Source organism: Nicotiana sylvestris, chromosome 3 (assembly GCF_000393655.2).
Source record: "Nicotiana sylvestris chromosome 3, ASM39365v2, whole genome shotgun sequence".
NCBI lineage: Eukaryota > Viridiplantae > Streptophyta > Magnoliopsida > Solanales > Solanaceae > Nicotiana > Nicotiana sylvestris.
The window spans coordinates 52,085,378-52,092,713 of NC_091059.1; positions in this window are offsets into that span (position 1 = coordinate 52,085,378).

Sequence of the window (7,336 nt, forward strand, 5' to 3'; positions counted from 1 at the left end):
GGACAGATCGATAAGGATGTGCATAGCCTATCGACAGTTGAATAAAGTCACTATCAATAACAAGTATCTATTGTCAAGGATCGATGACTTATTTGACCAGCTTTAGGCTACCAACGTATTTTTCAAGTTTGATTTGAGGTCGGGCTACCATCAGGTGAAGATTAGGACATCAAATGTCCTTAAGATAGGTTTTCGGACTCGATATGGTCACTACAAGTTTTTGTTAATGTCATTTGGCTTGACTAATGCCCCAGCAACTTTTATGGATTTGATGAATTGGGTTTTCAAGCCCTATTTGGATTCCTTCGTGATCATCTTTATTGATGATATTTTGGTTTACTCCCGCAGTCGAGAAGTGCATGAGCAGCACCTACGAATCGTACTTCAGACTGTGAGGGATTGTCAGTTATATGCCAAGTTTTCTAAGTGCGAGTTGTGGTTAGACTCAATTGACTTTTGGGGCATGTTGTATATTTTGAGGGCATCAAGGTGGATTCTAAGAAGATTGAGGCAGTTCATAACTGACCTAGTCTTACTTCAGCTACATAGATTTAGAGCTTCTTAGGTTTGGCGGGTTATTATCGCCTGCTCGTTGAGGGGTTTTCATCTCTCTCAACCTCATTAACCAAGCTGACCAAAAAGGGTGCTCTTTTCAGGTGGTCCAATGAGTGTGAGGTGAGCTTTAAGAAGATCAAAACTGCATTAACTATAGTCCCAATGTTGGTATTGCCTACAGGTTCAGGATTTTACACCGTATATTATGATGCATCATGTATTGGACTTGGTGCAGTATTGATGCAGGATGGTAGAGTGATTGCTTATGTGTATCGTTAGTTAAAGGTTCATGAGAAGATTTACCATGTGCATGATTTGGAGTTGGTGGTCATTTTTCACGCGTTGAAAGTTTGGAGGCACTATCTATACGGCGTTCTATGTAAGGTTTATACCGACCATCGGAATCTCCAACACATGTTCAAGTAGAAAGGCCTTAATTTGCGGCAGCAGAGATGGCTAGAGTTGTTGAAGGACTATAATATCACCATATTATATCATCTAGGGAAGGCCAATGTAGTGGCCTATGCATTGAGTAGGAAGGCAGAGAGCATGGGTAGTTTGGCATATTTACCGGCAGTGGAGAGGCCACTAGCCATGGATGTTCAGGCTTTAGCCAATCGGTTTGTGATATTTGATATTTTCGAGCCTACCACATTCTCGCTTATATTACAGCACAGTGATCGTTGTTGGAGCGTATCAAGGCTCGCGAGTTTGATGATCCTCACTTGTTTTGAAAGACACGGTACAATAGGTGTGGTAAGGAGGTTGTGATTTGAGAAGATGGTATTACGCGGATTTAGGGCTGAATTTGTGTAACAAATATTGATGGGTTGAGAGAGATGATCCTTGAGGAGGCTTATCGCGCTATTTCATTCACCCAGGTGTCACGAAGATGTACCGTGACCTGAAACAACACTATTGGTGGTAGAGAATGGAGAAAGATATTATCAATCATGTCTCTCAATATTTGAATTGTCAACTGGTGAAGTATGAGCATCAGAAACCTAGTGAGTTGACTTAGAGATTGGAGATACTGGAGTAGAAGTGGGAGCGCATCACTATAGATTTTGTGGTAGGCTTACCATGGACCTTGAGAAAGTATGAAGCAGTTTGGGTTATTATGGACCGGTTGACTAAGTTCACACACTTTATTCCAGTGATGACTTCCTGTTCTTCAGAGTGGTTGGCCCAGCTTTACATCTGGGAGATTATCCGCCTGTACGGTGTGCCCATTTCCATCATTTCTGACTAGGGTACGCAGCTCACATCGCATTTTTGGAGATTCGTGCAGCGTGAGTTGGGCATGCGGGTTGAGCTAACTATTACATTTTATACTCAGACAAACGAATAGTCCGAACGCACTATTCTGATATTGGAGGACATGTTGCAAGCATGCTCTACAGATTTTGAGGTTCAGCAGGACCAGTTTTTACCCTTAGCAGAGTTCACCTACAACAACAGCTATCAGTCGAGCATCCAGATAGCTCCGTACAAGGCTTTGTATGGGAGGCGATGTAGTTCTTCAATTGGGTGATTTAAGCCCGATGAGGCTAGATTATTAGGCACTGATTTGGTTCGTGATGCTTTGGAAGAGGTAAAGGTGATTTATGAGTGACTTATGCGAACCAAAAGGTTTGATATGTGGCCTACATGGTGGGTAAGAAGGCTCTTCTCCTAGTATCGCCTATGAAGGGCGTGATATGATTTGGGAAGAAGGGCAAGTTGAGCTCGAGGTTTATTGGCTCATTTGAAATCTTGGAGAGAGTTGGGGAGGTTGTTTATAGGCTTGAATTGCCTCCTAGACTAATAGGGTTACATCCGGTATTATACGTTTATATGTTTCGGAAGTACCATGAGGATAGATCACATGTTTTGGACATTAGCACAGTACAACTTGATGAGAATTTGACCTATAAGGAAGAGCCGATAGCTATTCTACACTGGCTAGTTCGTAAGTTGAGATCTAAGAATTTTCTTTCTGTGAAAGTGCATTGGAGAGGTCAGCCTATTGAGGAGGCTACGTGGGAGTCCAAGTCCGGTATGCGGAGTAGATCCTACACCTTTTTATCAGTCCGGGTACATTTCTATGACCATTCGAGGATGAACATTCCCTTTAAAAATGGAGAATGTGATGACATGATAGGTCATTTTGAGTACTAGCCTTTATCTCTGTGTTTTGAGACCTCTCATAGCTTCCTTTGATTTTATATGACTTGTGTGTGTGGTCGATGTCATTTTTCGGAAAGCGTTTATGTGAAATTTTGAAGAAAAAGTGTTTTTTGGCTTTAAAAGCAACTAGAGTTTACCACTATCAACAAACTTGGTAAACAATCTCGGATTGGTATTTTGATGATTTCGGTAGGTTCGTATGATGTTGTTGAACTTGTATGCGTGTCTGGTTGGGGTTCTGGGTGACCCGAGCGCATTTTGACGCATTGTGAGAAAATTGGCAAAATTGAGTTATGAGTTGAAAATTTTGAGTTTTGATGATTGATTCTTGATATTTGATGTTATTTTGATTATTTGAGTTAGCGAGCAAGTTTGTGTGATGTTATTACACTTATGTGCATGTTCGATTTGAAGCCTGAGGGGCTCGGGTGAGTTTCAGAAGTGTTATAGTTGAGTTTAGAACTACTGATGCACAACAACTGGTGTGTTCAAGTTGTAGGTCTCGCATTTGCGAAGAACTAATGAAATTGGGGCTTAGACTGAAGTCTTCGCAAGTGTGAAGAAATGGTCGCATTTTCGGGCATGCGGGTGGTTGCATTTGCGACCTTGGAGTCGCAGTTGCGACTTAGAACTAGGGGCAATTGCGAAGGAACAGTCGCAATTGCAACATCTATGGGTCAGATGATCTGACCGCTTTTTCGATCACTATTTTGCAATTGCAACATCTGAAGTTGGGTAAAAGTTGGGATTAACATGACAGTTGATTTTACACCCTTTTCCAACCCTAAGAGATAGGCAATTTTTGAAGAACATTTTCTCCCCAAGTTCATTGGTATGCAACATTAACTAGTTTTCCATCAATTCCCATTACTTTTCCATGAATTTTAACATCAAATCCATGAATTTCAAGGTAGAAATTAGGGATTTTTGGTAGAATTTAGGGATTTTGTGAAATTGATATTTAGACCTCAAATTTAGGTAGGATTTCAAAACAAATCACATAATCGGGCTCGGGGGTAAATGTATAATCAGAATGTGGTCTGAATCTTGAATTTCAACCAAGCGGGACAGGGATTGACTTTTGTTGACTTTAAATTTAGCTAAAGATTGAACCTTTTACATTTGTGGGTAGTTTCTAAAGCTTATTTTGAATTATTTGAACGATGATTGACTAGATTCGGTTGGTTTGGAGACTTGTTCGAAATGAAAAGTCGTGGTTGATTATTGATTTAGTTGCAAAAAGAGGTAAGTGTCATGGTTAAACTTGATTTGAGGGAATTAAGATAGAATTGAGTCTATTTTCCATGTGAACTATGTATTGAGGGGCAACGTATATGCGAGGTAACAAGTGCATATGCATTGGCCATTTTTTTTAGCAAATATACCACTAGGCAGGATGCCTAGTGGTTAATATATATAACACAATCCAAAAACAAAGGTTCAAAGATTACATATTGTCACAATCCAAAGCTAAACGATGAGTCGCTACCACTAGCTAGAAACTTTATACTAACTATTACAAAGTATAGATGAAACGGCCTCCAATGTATGATGTTGTATTTATCCAAAAGCCACGGGAAAAACCTCAATGTAGCACCTCTAACGCTCTCACCAGGTGCAAGTTTTTCATTTCATAGGACAAGGCAAGTGTGAATCTCTAGTCTACAACATCAACTTCTGAGGTTGTCCAAATATCCACCATAGCAGCACTTCTGGTCCTCCATGTATGTGCAAATGTAGCAGCTAAATACCCTAACCATTGCATGGAAACCGTGTATATCACTGTAAGTATCTTTTAGAAGAAGCCTGCGTAGTTCATTGTCAATACAACTCCACAAGGTTGGGATTGAACCCCAAGAAATTAGGATTCCTGCATGCATTTCCAGACCATACACCCCATTATACCTCCCCCAGATTGAGCATGTAACCATGCGAATACCATTGGACAAAGGTATAACAATATATAGCCACTACCTTGAGTAAAACCAATCTAGCCAGTAAAATCCTGCATTGGTGATTTAATAGCATACCCATCCCTGCATCCACGATTTAGCTTGCAGCAGCAACATAGAAAACCATACTGTGTTGAGGTGTATTGCATGTCTAACTTACCTGTTCCATGTGCCTTTAAGTCACCACCATAATGAACATGTTGACATGCTAATACCACTAGTAAGTCACCTATAAACACACAGAATATCTTGTAACGAGTGAGACTAGCAAGATGTAATCTTATATAATGAGACATCAATCCGGAGCCTTTCTTTTTGCAACCCTGACCCTAAGGTTAGGAGTTTGGTATTTGTCAAGATTGATTAACCTCTTTCCTACACTTGGTAATTCTAAGAATGAATGATATTGGATTGTACCTGCAAAAGAGAACACAAGGTTAGTCAAATAATCAGCCATTGTGTTTCCCTCCCTTAAGACATGCTGAAACAACACATTGAACTTCTCATTCATCTCCTTAATCCACTTAACTTCAGCCCCAATGCACCATGGAGGATCCCATTCTCCTTCTATAATCTTTTTCATACCCAGAGAATCTGTCTCCAAAATGAGAGGGTGCAGGTCATGAGCAACACAATATGATAAACCTTTTTTTATTGCCTTTGCCTCAGCTACAGTATTAGTTGTCTCCTCCAGTTGTTGTGCCTTTTCAAACACTAGATCACCTTCCACATCTCCCATACAAAAGACAATAGAACTAGGACCCGGATTTCCTCTTGATGCCCCATCAGTATTGCACTTGTACCAGCTAGTATAAGGCAGATTCCATGGCACTCTTTTAGTTACAATCGTTGGACTATACTTTTCAAAGAAATCTATCATGTCTAGCCACAAATGTGGGATATGAGTAAGCCAACTATATCTAACTTTTTCCAAAAAGTATAGTGTCTTGTTGATCTCATGTATTACCCTATTTATTAACACTGACTGTTAGCACTGCCTGGAATAATGGATCTAGTTTTGGACAACATGAAGCATTCCACCATTCCCTAATAACCTAATGTATGGGCCTCTATACTCAGATACTTCTTCAATTCTGCATGGGCCTGTTGAAGAACTATTCTATTAGCTATTGTTGGCTCCTCCTCAAACAACATCTCTTTCACTTTTACTATGTCTTCCAAGATTTCCAACTGCTTGAAGATGTCACCAAAAGTGACTTTACTCCATTTAGATAATGCAGCCTTCACGTTCTTCAACTTATGCTTGAACATCAAAAAAGGATCTCCGGTAAAGTTTGCTTGCCAATTCTGCCTCACCACCTCTTTAAAAGATTCATCTTTGGTCCAAAAGTTTAGTAACCTAAATGGTTTCACATAGTTTGCAGCTTGTTCTCCACAACTCATGAACAAGGGGGCATGATCAGATCCAGTTCTTATCAAATGTTCAATCTCAATAGTAGGAAACAAATTTTGGAAAGGAAGATTTACCAATATCCTATCTAGTCTCTTAAAGATACATTCTGCATTAGGTCTTCCAATCCACCAAGTGAATGGACTCCCTTTGTACCCTAAGTTAAATAAACCACTTGAATTGATTCAAAAAGCAAAATTCTCATACTCAAGAGGGTACACTAGGAGACCACCAATCTTTTCATCTTCATGAAGTACCACATTAACTCCACCTACCATCCAAGGCATCTCCATGTCACTTGCAAGATAATACAAGTTATCCCACAAATCCAGCCTTGCTAGTGATATACACTTTGCATACACAAAAGTCATCATGATATGTTGGACAATGTTTTGCTGAAACACCTTAACAGTAACATGTTATGCAATGTCCATGATCAATTCCCATTCCACATTGGCATCAAAGATAGCCAAATCTTCCCATTAACATTTCACAAAGCAACTTCCATATTCAACCTTCTTTTATATCTTTGTATGTGTCTTTGATTCTGAGATGGTTCCATCAATGCAAATACAAGGAAACTGTCACAACCCAAACCGATGGGCCATGACGAGTGTCCGAGTCCTACCTACCGAACACCCTTAAGCATATGTCTAAGATATAAACATGAAATAGGGGTAGGTCATGCATAACATCTGTCAATAAACTACTGAATCATGTGAATAACATACGTGAGGAAATATGCCCAAAAGACATAGATACATATGCGGAATATGGTAGGGCGAGCAGACAAGGCTGTTATGGACAACTATATATCAAAATTGAATTCGACAAAGCCACATATTATCCAACTATATATGATTGTCTACAGATCTCTAATAGAGTGTACAATTATATAAAGGACAGGACTAGGCCCCGTCATACCCATATATGTATCAAAAATATTTTACCAAAACCCAATAGCAGCTCCGAATCAAATAGAGCACACCAACTCTCACTGAGCAAGGATCCTAAGAAGGGGGACCGTCAGCCTATTTACCTGCACCTACGGGAATGAAACTCAACCCCCCAGGCAATAAGGGCATCAATACAAATAATGTATAGAGTGTGTAAGGCATAAATATCAGTATAAAAAGACATGAAAGAACATGGAGTAAAGGACTCAACCTGTAAGTTTAAATAGCTTTGTGAATCATAAAACATTTATAATGCCATGCATATGTATATAAATGTCATATCATGCATAGGT